Source organism: Pyrus communis, chromosome 2 (genome assembly GCF_963583255.1).
Source record: "Pyrus communis chromosome 2, drPyrComm1.1, whole genome shotgun sequence".
Taxonomy (NCBI): Eukaryota; Viridiplantae; Streptophyta; class Magnoliopsida; order Rosales; family Rosaceae; genus Pyrus; species Pyrus communis.
The window spans coordinates 10,059,350-10,072,033 of record NC_084804.1 but is presented as its reverse complement, the minus strand read 5'-3'; the positions used below and the strand labels follow the sequence as shown (position 1 = coordinate 10,072,033).

Here is a 12,684-nt window from a genome sequence, read left to right as displayed (position 1 = left end):
GACAATGTTTTATCGTTACTTGTTGATAGAGATTTGAGGGTGTACTGGGCTGGAAGATTGATAACTCTATTTCATTTGAGGAGTTTTTTGGGGCTTTCAGGCTTTGTGTACAAAACAAGCAAGGTACGGTCAAGACTTTAACTTGTCAGTTTAATGAAGTCAATGCATTGGATGGTGTATGGTTGCTGAATTGGAAAGCGAGCGTAGTTAGATTAGATACTGCATTAACAATGAACTTATCGAGCATAGCAACAATTACCTATTTAGGACATAGAATCCAAAACTTTGCAGCCTCTATGTTCAGTTGAACCCTTGACCAAATAACTATCGAGCTTTTTAGATCTTTGCAAATCATATTATATATAGTATACCTAAATATAATATGGATGTGTGGTGTGCAGTATTGATAGTAGTCAACCTGTACTAAACCTATGAAAAATACATATCTAGTTCAGAGTGTCCCCACCTAATATTGTTTTTTGCCAAATGAGTTTCTCCACCTAATTGAATTCACATAGGTTTATAGGATTGGTACAGTAATTTGTTCCAACTAGTAGTTACTTGTACTTTCTTAATTATTTTTTCTGGGTTGAATAGATTCTTGTGCTTTATAAGTTTTGTTTGAATACAGTTGGCACTAGAAGCTTGTTGAAATCTACGTGATTCAGTTTGGCATGTTATGATTCGGTGTCATATCAGCACCTTTCTTACTTAGAGGAAAACAAAAAGGTTAGGTTAGCAGCCCTAAAGTTCTCAAAGAACCTAAGAACCAAAAGCGAATGCCATTGCAATCAATATTCAAGAGTTTCTTGTTGAGAGAAAGCTTATTTTCGGCAACACCCCCTGAAACTCCAACTTGTACTCACTTAACCCCCTCAAACTTGATATGTCTCACTTAACCTCCCCCTTGAAACTCAATTTTTGTCTCAGTTCCCCTACTGTCAAAGTCCGTTAAAACTGATTACATGGCATATAAAAAATTAATAAAATATCAGATTTAAAAAAAATGTTGAAAATTTGACAGAAAACGAAAAACAAAACTCTCTTCCCCTCCCCACGTGCATTCCCCTTTCCCCTGATAATGACGAATTAAAGGTTGAACAGATCGTTTATTTGAGAACCAATCAAGCTTAATTCAATGTGGAATCAAACATCCATTGATGCAGTCATTGTCCTTGACTACCTTGATAGAGTTTACAGGAGATAGGGGGAGGGACGCAGGGGTTGTTGGGAGAGTCTGGAAGGGGAGGTCGACGTTGTTGGGTGAGGAGTGAGCTGTGGCCATGGGAGAGAAAGAGAGGCTAACTGTAATTTTTCCGTATTTTCGTGTAGTTAATTTGTAACATTTGTTTTTAATATTTTTTTTGCCATGTAGGGTCCACATGGCATAATTGTAGCATAGTAAGTCTGATTCATGTCACATCAGCTATTTTGACTGATTTATTAACAAATTTTGACGGTAGGGGTTAAAGTGAGACAAAAATTGAGTTTCAGAGGGTTAAGAGAGGCAAATTAAGTTCCAGGGGGTAACATGAGAATAAGTTTAAGTTCCAGAGGCTAACTATAATTTTTCCGTTTAACTTAATTATTTTCATTTAGTTAATTTGTAAAATTTGTTTTTAATTAATTTTTTATGCCATGTAGGGTCAGCATGGCGTAATTGTAGCATAGTAGGTCTGATTCATGTCACATCAGCTATTTTGATGGATTTATTAACAAATTTTGACAGTAGGGGTTAAAGTGAGACAAAAATTGAGTTTCAGAGGGTTAAGTGAGGCAAATTAAGTTCCAGGGGGTAACATGAGAATAAGTTTAAGTTCCAGAGGCTAACTATAATTTTTCCGTTTAACTTAATTAATTTCATTTAGTTAATTTGTAAAATTTGTTTTTAATTAATTTTTTATGCCATGTAGGGTCAGCATGGCGTAATTTAGCATAGTAGGTCTGATTCATGTCACATCAGCTATTTTGATGGATTTATTAACAAATTTTGACAGTAGGGGTTAAAGTGAGACAAAAACTGAGTTTCAGAGGGTTAAGTGAGGCAAATTAAGTTCCAGGGGGTAACGTAAGAATAGGTTTGAGTTTCAGGGGGTGTTGCCGTAAATAAGCCTTATGAAAATACTTGAGACGGCGATAAACTTCGGATATTCTTAAGAAGACTTAAGCCAACCGGCGGGTAATCAAGATGTTTGTTTTTGTTTTTTTAAATTAAATTTCTAAGCCAACCAGTACAAAATGAGTGTAAATTAAAAAAGAACACAAATAATTGGTTAAAATATTTGCTATAATAGCATGTTCAATGTTTTCTTATTGTATTGTTTAAGTGATTGCAACACAGTCTGGATGGTACTGCAGTTTATTAAGTATGTTTCTTTTTCAATCTGTGCATAGAGCGTCAGTGTGGGAGTTTACGTGGTTGGAGAAGGAAACTCCAATTGTTATCTTGGTTGATTAAATGTAGGGCTATGCTTAAACAAAGAAAAATGTAGAGCTAGAAATGGGAAATGGGAACTGGATAGGACTGTAGAAGGGGTTTAGAAATTTAGACCAGAGATATCCATCTATTATCCACATGGTAGGACTAAGGCCTTGTTGAGAGGAGGTCTATATCCAACTCGTCATCTGTTCTATTGAGATGTTATATATTCCCTTTCAGCACCATGAACGACTTATCTAGCAACTTCTTGCAGTCTAAAGAGGAAATAGACGTAATTAACAATGCACGAAGGTGTGATTGCTTGGAGAACCTCTTGTTTATAGTCCCATTTTTCATGATCGGTCTATGACTTGGGTTTTATTGTCTTTTCCAGCTAGTCAAAAGACTTTTCTGCCTTCACGGGGAAGTATAAAGGAAAACGAAAATCCATTTGACTGCAACTTATATATGAGAAGTACAATGCAGGGTTTATTTCTAGTGACAATTAGGAGATCCTCGAGAAGTTGTGTTAAGTTCGACTTATTCAGTTTTGTGTGCTTTATTGTAGTTTAACATGGCTGTAACAGTTACGTCACTGAATAGTAAGTTTTGTTTGTTGCATTCTTGTTTGAATAGGTCATTCCGATTTACATTCTGTTTGGGAAGCTATAATGTACATGCGTCATGGTCTCTGTATTTTATTTTTCTGGCATATCAACTAAATACACGTTGGATTGTTGGCGATTCCTTAGCAAATGTTATTTCTGATTCCTTGTTGCATATCTCCTTTCTTGTATTTCAAAATGAGGCAGTCCAGGTCTTGGTTATTTAAAAGAATGGTTTTGATGTCAAGATTCTATTCTATCCTTGTAAATATTTCTTGATGCTAATGCATGCTTTTTATCTGACTTCCGTATCATGAGACTGTTGTTTGTTTCTAATTATTCTTTATATATGGGCAATGTTGCAGACAGTTGCATTTCCTATTAGTAATGATATTGACTTTTTAATTGCTATGCAGGATCCGAAGCCAGAGTATAAGCTTTTTGGTACTATTGTGCATTCAGGCTTCTCACCAGAGTCTGGTCACTATTATGCATATATTAAGGTATCTGTTCACCTATCACCTTCTTTGCAATCAGTAAATTTGAAGCACACCATATCAACTATATACTAATCTTGTTTTATTTTGCTTTTCATAATCTATGTACAGGATGCCATAGGTCGGTGGTATTGCTGCAATGATTCATCTGTCTCACTTTCAACCTTGCAAAAGGTCTTATCTGAAAAGGTTTACATCCTTTTCTTCTCTCGTACCAATCAAAGGCCAGCATTGGCTAGCACTGCTTCCAATGGGGTAAGTTCTCATGATTGTAATGGTCGTGAAACATCTAAAATCCTGAAGTCCGCTCTTCCACCAAAAGGAGTTCAAACAAAACCTTATGATGTCTCAGCTGTATCTAAAGTTGATAAAGTGCCTTCCAGCCCACGGATGAAGTTCAATTTGAGCGGAAATTCCATCTCCAAAAGAGCTTCCATAACTGATAATGGAATAACTGTTTACAAGAATCAATCCTTAGGGTCAAATGGGGAAAGATCTACTTCAACTGCTAATGGAAAAAGTGTTTACAAGAATCAGTCCTTAAAATCAAACGAGGAAAGAGTTCCTGCAACTGATAATGGAAAAATTGCTTACAAAAATGAATCGTGTGGGTCAAATGGGGAAAGAACTCCTGCAAATGATAATGGAAAAATTGCTGACAATAATCAATTATTAGGAACAAATGGGGAAAGAGCACGTGCAACTGATACTGGTAAAATTCCTTACAAGAATCAATCCACAGGATTAAATGGGGATGCAAAGGACTCAGTTAGTTTGGAGAAAAGTGAGAAATCATTGTTGATAAACAGGGATTGTTTGAACAGGGATAAAAGTCCTGCTATAGTTGATGGTAACAGTAGCCAGGCATCTTTATTATCACAAGTAAATGATGTAAAAACTGAAACCTGTGAAGGTATTGATACAAAAGACAGGTTGGCAGCTAGGAAAGTGCCTAACAGTAGCCAAGCATCTTTGTTATCACGAGGAAATGGTGGTACTGGTTCAGTAAAAATTGAATCCTGTGAAGGTATTGGTACAAAAGATAGGTTGCCAGCTGGGAAAGTGCCTGATACGAGTGAATCGGAAAAAAGTGGTCTTCATGGCCGCTCTAAAGTGTCTGGGTCTAAAAGAAAATTTCTGGATTCATGCATTCTGTTTGCACCTGATGCTCAATCACAGGCAGAAGTTGAAGGCCTAAAGGAAATGTATGTGACACTCTACCACATTCTTTGAAATAAAATATCAGTCTATAGAAACTTATCTTTGTTAGTTTTTGGTTCGTAAATTATGTCCTTTTCTGTTTAGGATTGTTTTAGGAAAAGGTGCACCAATTCTTCTCCAATTAGGGTTAGGAAAGAATCTTAGTTTCCTATTCAATGTAGAAATCCTAGAAGTCTATTTGGAATTGGAAAGGAAGTCTAATTTCCTATTCCACTTAGAATAGGAATTATAATCTGTAAAGGACATGTAAGCCAACCCTATATCTATAAATAGGGTGCGGCAAGGCTGAAAAACTGTAGAAGAAAAACAGAAAAACAGCAGAGAGGTTTGAGATTAGTTCTAGGGTTTTGCATAAGTTCTGTAATCTCTATTATTAATCTAAGAAGCAGTGATTTCTCTACCTAGAGAAATCACAACTGGACGTAGGCATAAGTTCTGCCGAACCAGTATAATTTCTGGTGTGGTTTTCTAAGTATTTCTATATTTGCTAGTTGAGTCTATTGCCGTTGGTTATATCTAAGAATAAGGTCCAGTGAACGGGGGTTTTTTCAACAATTGGTATCAAGAGCTAGGATCAAGGTGTTCTACGATGTTAAAAGGGAAGATGAATGCGGATCAAGGACCTGCGTTAAAACCCTTTGACGGCAAGGATGACTTCACGGACTGGCAAAGGATGATGAAGAACGTACTGATACAGCAGGATTTGGATGATGCACTTGATGGTAAGAAGCCGGAAAGCATGACAGAAGCAGCATGGAATAAGGTTCTCAAGAAGGCCAAGAGTTCCATCGAGATCCATCTCACAAGATCAGTTCGGTCACACATCACCGAAAAGATGTCTGCCCAGGAAGCATGGGAAAAATTGGAGAATGTTTATATGGGAAAAACCGTGTCCAATAAACTGTTTCTAAAGGATGAACTATTCGGGCTTCGACTAGAAGAAGGAGGTGATATTGAAGATCACGTATGCAGGTTCCAGAATTGCATAGCTAATCTTCAGAAAGTCGAAGAAACTTACAAAGATGATGATATGGCTATCATCCTGCTAAGGTCTCTACCTTCGTCTTTCAAGCACTTTCGAACAACTCTAATGTTTGGAAAAGAGTCCTTGAAGCTTGAAGACGTAATTCAAGCTCTTCAGTCATATGCTAAACTAGATGATATAACTGAAAGCTCTCAAGGCCTTTATGCCAAAGGCAAGGAGAGGGGGCGGGAAAAGACAAGAGAAGAGAAAACTGGCAACAGAGGTAGGTCAAAATCCAAGAAGAAAAAGGAAAAGAAGGAAGGTTGCTTCGAATGTGGTTCAGCCGATCATTGGAAGAGGAACTGCAAGATTTGGAAAGATAAGAAAGCCAAGATGGAAGGAAGCTCAGGTTCCGCTAGTGCAGTCACCGAACATGAGAGTGACGGGGAACTTCTTTCGGTAACATCGGGCTCCAAGGCTTCCAATTGGATTTTGGATACTGGATGCACGTTTCATATGTGTGCAGAAAAAGAATGGTTCGATACTTTCAAAGAAGTCAGCAGCGGGGAAGTCTTAATGGGGGATGATTCTTCATGTCCTGTAAGAGGAATTGGCACTGTTCGAATCAGAATGTTCGATGGGATGATACGAGCTTTAGGGAACGTCAGGTATGTCCCTAGACTAAGAAAAAATTTGATTTCCTTGGGCACTTTAGATGAGGCCGGTTATGGGTACAAGTCTAAAAAAGGAAGACTCAGGGTAACCAAAGGATCGCTAGTGGTAATGCGGGGTGACCTACAACCCAATAAGTTGTATAAGTTAATTGGGACCACTATAGTCGGGGGAGCAGCTGTTTCTGTAAATCAAAGTATAGAAGACAAGACTGAACTATGGCATCATAGGCTCGGGCACATAAGCCAGAAGGGATTGCAAGAATTACACAAGCAAGGCCTGTTGGAAGGCGTGTCAGCTTGCAAACTGGACTTTTGTGAATACTGTGTTCTTGGGAAGCAAAGAAAGGTATCATTCGCAAGTAGCAGTGCAGATAGCCGAAGTAAGGAGCAACTCAGCTATATTCACTCAGATGTTTGGGGTCCTGCTCCAACTAAATCAAATGGTGGAGCCAGGTATTTTGTTACTTTCATGGATGATTTCTCAAGGAAGGTTTGGATTTATTTCATGAAGCAGAAATCCGAGGTTTTTGCAAAGTTCAAGGAATGGAAAACAGAAACCGAGAATCAAATTGGAAGAAAGATCAAGTATCTGAGAAGTGACAATGGAGGTGAATATACAAGTAATGAGTTCATTGATTACTGCAAGCAGGAAGGCATCATAAGGCACTTCACAGTAAAGAAGAATCCCCAACAAAATGGAGCTGCTGAGAGGATGAATCGAACTCTCATGGAGAGAGAAAGGAGCATGCGATTTCATGCAGGATTGCCTGATAGTTTTTGGGCAGAAGCTGTTAATCATGCAAGTTATTTGATTAACAGATCACCATCTACAGTTCTCGGCTTTAAGAGTGCAGAAGAGGTATGGTCTGAGAAGCCGGTGGATTATTCCAAGCTCAAGGTATTCGGCTGTAGTGCTTATGCACATATTCCAAGTGATGAAAGGTCCAAGCTCAAACCGAAGTCTATACATTGCATATTCCTAGGTTTTGAAAAAGGAGTGAAGGGTTACAAGCTTTGGGATTTCAACAACAGGAAAAAGGTTGTCAGTCGAGATGTTGTCTTTGATGAGACAACCATGCCTCTGAATAAAGTTGAGAGCAGTAGGGAGAAGAAGGATGATGCTGGAATTGAAGCAACAAAGATTCCATTAATCAGTTCAGATGAAGAAGAAGCTCAGGTGGAGCAAATTGAGCAAGAGGCCGAATCTGATGGTTTTGAGGAAGAAGAAGAGCATCAGCATCATTCACCAGTTAGGAATCAGGTGGAGCAAGAAACAGGACAGATTGAAGGTACTCCAATCCGTCAGATATCCCAAAGGAGTCAAACTCCACCCAACAATCCACCTGCATTCCAAAGATGCATAGCACTGGACAGACCTAAGCGGAACAAGAAGAAGCTTGACAGGTTTGGGTTTGACCAAAACGAAGTTAATTATGCTCTTAACATTAGTCAAGGAGATCCGACTACTTATCGAGAAGCTATAGCAAGTGATGAGCGAGATAGTTGGATAAGTGCTATGACAGAGGAAATGGAGTCTCTTTACAAGAACTCCGTTTGGGAGTTGGTTCCTAAACCCAAAGACAGAAAGCTAGTTGGATGCAAGTGGGTATTTAGAAAAAAGGAAGGACTACATGAACAAGATGCCGTGAGATTCAAAGCAAGGCTCGTGGCTAAGGGGTACTCACAAAGGGAAGGGGTGGATTATGATGAGATTTTTTCACCTGTAGTCAAGCATACTTCTATCCGATTGCTTTTAGCAATGGCAGCTCAGCATGACATGGAGATTGAGCAGATGGATGTGAAGACAGCGTTTCTTCATGGGGATTTAGAGGAGACGATATTCATGGCTCAACCAGAAGGGTTTGTTGAATATGGGAAAGAAAACCTAGTATGTCAGCTAAGGAAGTCCCTGTATGGCCTGAAACAGTCTCCAAGACAGTGGTACAAAAGGTTTGATTCATTCATGCTGAAAATTAATTTTAGAAGGTGTTTGTATGACTGTTGTGTGTACTATCATGTGTTCCAAGATGGGATGATCATATTGCTATTGCTATATGTGGATGACATGTTAATTGCTTGTCAAGACAAGTCTAGAATTCAAGACTTGAAAAAGATGTTGAGCGAGGAGTTCGACATGAAGGATCTAGGTGCCGCACAGAAGATCCTTGGCATGGAAATTCAGAGAGATAGGACCGCTGGAAGGATTTGGATATCACAAGCCAAGTATATTCAGAAGGTTCTTGAGAAGTTCAACATGCAAGAAGCAAAGGTAGTTTCAACTCCTTTGGCAGCTCACTTCAAGTTAAGTGGACAACAGTGTCCTACTTCCGAGGAAGAGCAACAAGAAATGAAGAAGGTACCTTATGCTAATGCCGTGGGCTGCCTCATGTATGCAATGGTATGCACACGTCCTGACATAGCTCAAGCAATCAGTGTCGTTTCCAGATACATGGCAAATCCAGGAAAGCAACATTGGGATGTAGTCAAGTGGATTTTGCGTTATTTGAAGGGTTCTTGGCGACAAAGGATTATGTTTGAAAAGCAAAAGGAAAATGCAGGGGTGTTAGGATATGTGGATGCCGATTATGCAGGGGATTTGGACAAGAGAAGGTCAACTTCTGGTTATGTGTTTACATGCGCAGGAGGACCAATCAGTTGGAGAGCACTACTGCAACCGATTACAGCTTTATCGACCACAGAGGCAGAGTATATTGCATTGGCCGAAGCTGGAAAGGAAGCAATTTGGCTTAGTGGCTTGGTAAGTCAAATGGGAATCACTCAAGATTGTGTGAAGCTTAAGTGTGATAGTCAAAGTGCCATTCATTTGGCAAAGAATCAGGTTTTTTCTGGAAGATCAAAGCACATTGAAGCAAGATATCACAGAATCAGAGATTGGGTGGAGTCTAAGGAAATTTGGATTGAAAAGGTTCATACGGATGACAATGCCGCAGATTTCCTTACAAAGATAGTGCCGGCCAAGAAGTTCAAGCATTGTTTGAACTTGATCAATCTTGTTGATTGATTAAAGTGGAGCACCTCCTCACCTGAGGTGCAAATGAGGCAAGAAGGAAGTTGCCAAGGTGAAGACTCTTGAAGTTTTTCAGAGCTACTTCAAGAAGGTTCAAAGATACTCTGGGGTGCAAACGATCAAGACTTGGTTTGACTCACCAAGGTGGAGATTGTTAGTTTTTGGTTCGTAAATTATGTCCTTTTCTGTTTAGGATTGTTTTAGGAAAAGGTGCACCAATTCTTCTCCAATTAGGGTTAGGAAAGAATCTTAGTTTCCTATTCAATGTAGAAATCCTAGAAGTCTATTTGGAATTGGAAAGGAAGTCTAATTTCCTATTCCACTTAGAATAGGAATTATAATCTGTAAAGGACATGTAAGCCAACCCTATATCTATAAATAGGGTGCGGCAAGGCTGAAAAACTGTAGAAGAAAAACAGAAAAACAGCAGAGAGGTTTGAGATTAGTTCTAGGGTTTTGCATAAGTTCTGTAATCTCTATTATTAATCTAAGAAGCAGTGATTTCTCTACCTAGAGAAATCACAACTGGACGTAGGCATAAGTTCTGCCGAACCAGTATAATTTCTGGTGTGGTTTTCTAAGTATTTCTATATTTGCTAGTTGAGTCTATTGCCGTTGGTTATATCTAAGAATAAGGTCCAGTGAACGGGGGTTTTTTCAACAATCTTGATTAGGATCTGGTCTTGAAATGTGGCTTAAGATGTGCTTGTTATGGATTGCATAATCTTTTGGAGTATTTATCTTACAGTATCTTTCTTTTCATACATCTGTCTACCATATCCCCTTCGGTTCTCACATTGCCTTGTCAAAAGCAAGACTATTCCCCAAGTGATAAATTTTATGTTTGTTGTTCTACGAGTTCATAGCCCAATTCTCTGTCAGGTCTTTAAGTTAACCTGCACTATATAGTTGGATTCTTCTGTTAAATATGACATACTTAGAATTTTGCTGCTTTAATTTTACTTGTTTTCTTTATCAAGATTCCTTTTACATGCACCTCTAATTTGTCTATCTCATATCATTTTCCCTTGTCCTCTGTAACATCTGGACTTGCCTTGTTTGTATTGTATTCCAAATTTCAGTCTGGGCAGGGTCATATGTTCTCTTCAATGATCATGCATTTTACTGTTATTTCTGTGTTTTTGTGTTTGGATGTTTTGGCTGCCTGTAACTTGAGTTTCTTATTAGCAAAAACATGTAACACTACTTTGTTTATTTTATAATTGGCTTAATGCCAGTCTGTATTTTGTTCCTTCAATTATTGCTTTAGTTATATTTTCCGTTGGCCTAATAATTTTTTTTAAATGTTTATTAGTCTCAAGAAAGAAACTTCTTCAGTTTTGCGATCATGTGGTTGGCTGGATGAAGTTTATAGTTTTATGCTGTCAAGGAAAAAATTATGTTCAGATCAAGTTGGAACCACTCCAAACAGCAACGAAGTGAAGTAAGTATTGTTTTTCTATTTTAACGTTCGTATGTAGGAAACTTGTTGATTCATGATGAAAGATTTTCCATAGATTCCTGCCTGGTTAGCCTTCATAGTGCTGATTTTAATCAAATTTTGTTGAAAATTCAATTCCAACTCTTTAAGTGCATTTATTGTATGCGTCTCTAGAATTTTTTGCCTCAGTATAATAGAAAAACGTTTTCGACAGGGCAAATTATTGGTCGAAGAAAGAATGCTTGTAGAACATTATTCTATTCTCCGATTGATCACCTTTGTATATCCATCACATATAGTATATTGGAACCTCTAGAGACATACATTAAATAAGCAGGCATGAACCATTCCGGCACCAAAATAAGGAGACTTAATAACAATATTCATGTAAAGGGCCTTTGGCATTTCCTATACAAGGATTCACTGCACGATTTTTGCCCAACATTTATTTGGGTAACATTGCCGTTTAAAATTGTGGCGATGACTTGTATTTGGCTGTGTAATTGGGTTTTTACTTGCATTAACATGAAACATTGATCCATCTCTCTGCCTATGCAATGCAGGAAGTTGTTGATCACAGATGCCAAATCAAGTTTTCTTTCACAAATACCCTCTTCTTTAAGGGGGGACTTAGTCAAGCGCATTCAATCATTTAGCAAAAAATAGCGACGCTATTTTGGTCCTCCATTAACTCAAAACATGGTATGTTAAAGTAACCTTTTTATTATACTGATTCAAGATGTGTGAATGAGAAATGAGCTGGTGGCACGACGGCCTCTAAATGTTTACTCTTTAACTGGCAGGACTCGGTGTGTGATTTGTATGTATACTGCCGTTATGAAGATGATGGGATATAAACTGAAGCCCTATTCAGCGAGTGCCGGGGTCAGCAGTTACGGTTTGCCAGTGGCGATATATCCTTGCAGCGTTGAAGATGTCAAGTTGAGATGAAAGTGCGGATTCAAATCTTGCTGAAAATTTTCTTGTTCCGCGGCTGTGTGGTTGGTTTCGAGCAGAGAACAAGTCGAGAATTCTATTCATTATGTACGATATCCTTTCCGCAGTTTAATCAGTATTTAGCCCTCATTTTTTATGGATCATCACAATTTTCCTTCTGTAGGTGATCTTGTGTAGTTTGCATAATTAGATATGGATAATTGAGTTGAACCATCTTAAATAGTAACTTCATCTTTATGTTCGATTGTCTCTTACACCACAAGGGAAAATAGTGGAAACCATGGTACCCTTTTTTATTCACTAGTTTGAATGATTAAATTTGTTGGTAGTTCACTATTCGGATTGTGATGTTTGTATTTCTTTTGCTTCTCTTAGGGCTGGTTTGGTATTGTTGTGCTTTGAAAAAAAAAAATTTGTTTCACGTTTTCAGCTTATTTTCATCCAAAATTGTGAAAATAAACTGTTTTCAAGTGTTTATCAAATACCTTTTTGAGCTTAGTTTTTTTTTATATTACCTTAGTACCAAATCAGTACTTAGTGGAAGAAGAAAGTGATTTTTGTACATTTTTTCCGCACAAAAACAAACGGGATTGTTTAGGAAAAAATGGGCGCTTGGAAATATCATTTCCCTAGTGATTATACTCTTTCTTCATTAGTTTTGTAGTTAATAAATGAGCAATACTAGACTAAATTTTTAATTCATATTTACAAATCAAATGATGTCTAATTAATAGAAAATAATTACATTAACTCTTATTAAATAATATAAGAATATTTTCAATACCTATTTTAAATAAATAGAAATAGTCAGTTTACCCGATGAATTTAGCTGGTTGATCATAACAGTGTGCATGCTCTGTACACATGTCGAATACTCC

At 37.9% G+C, this 12,684-nt stretch overlaps 1 pseudogene; it reads left to right on the top strand.

Moving 5' to 3' along the window:
- The window catches only part of LOC137724719 (ubiquitin carboxyl-terminal hydrolase 25-like), a 13,398-nt pseudogene extending 1,238 nt beyond the window's left edge, over nucleotides 1–12,160 (top strand).
- The last annotated feature ends 524 nt before the right edge of the window (nucleotides 12,161–12,684 follow it).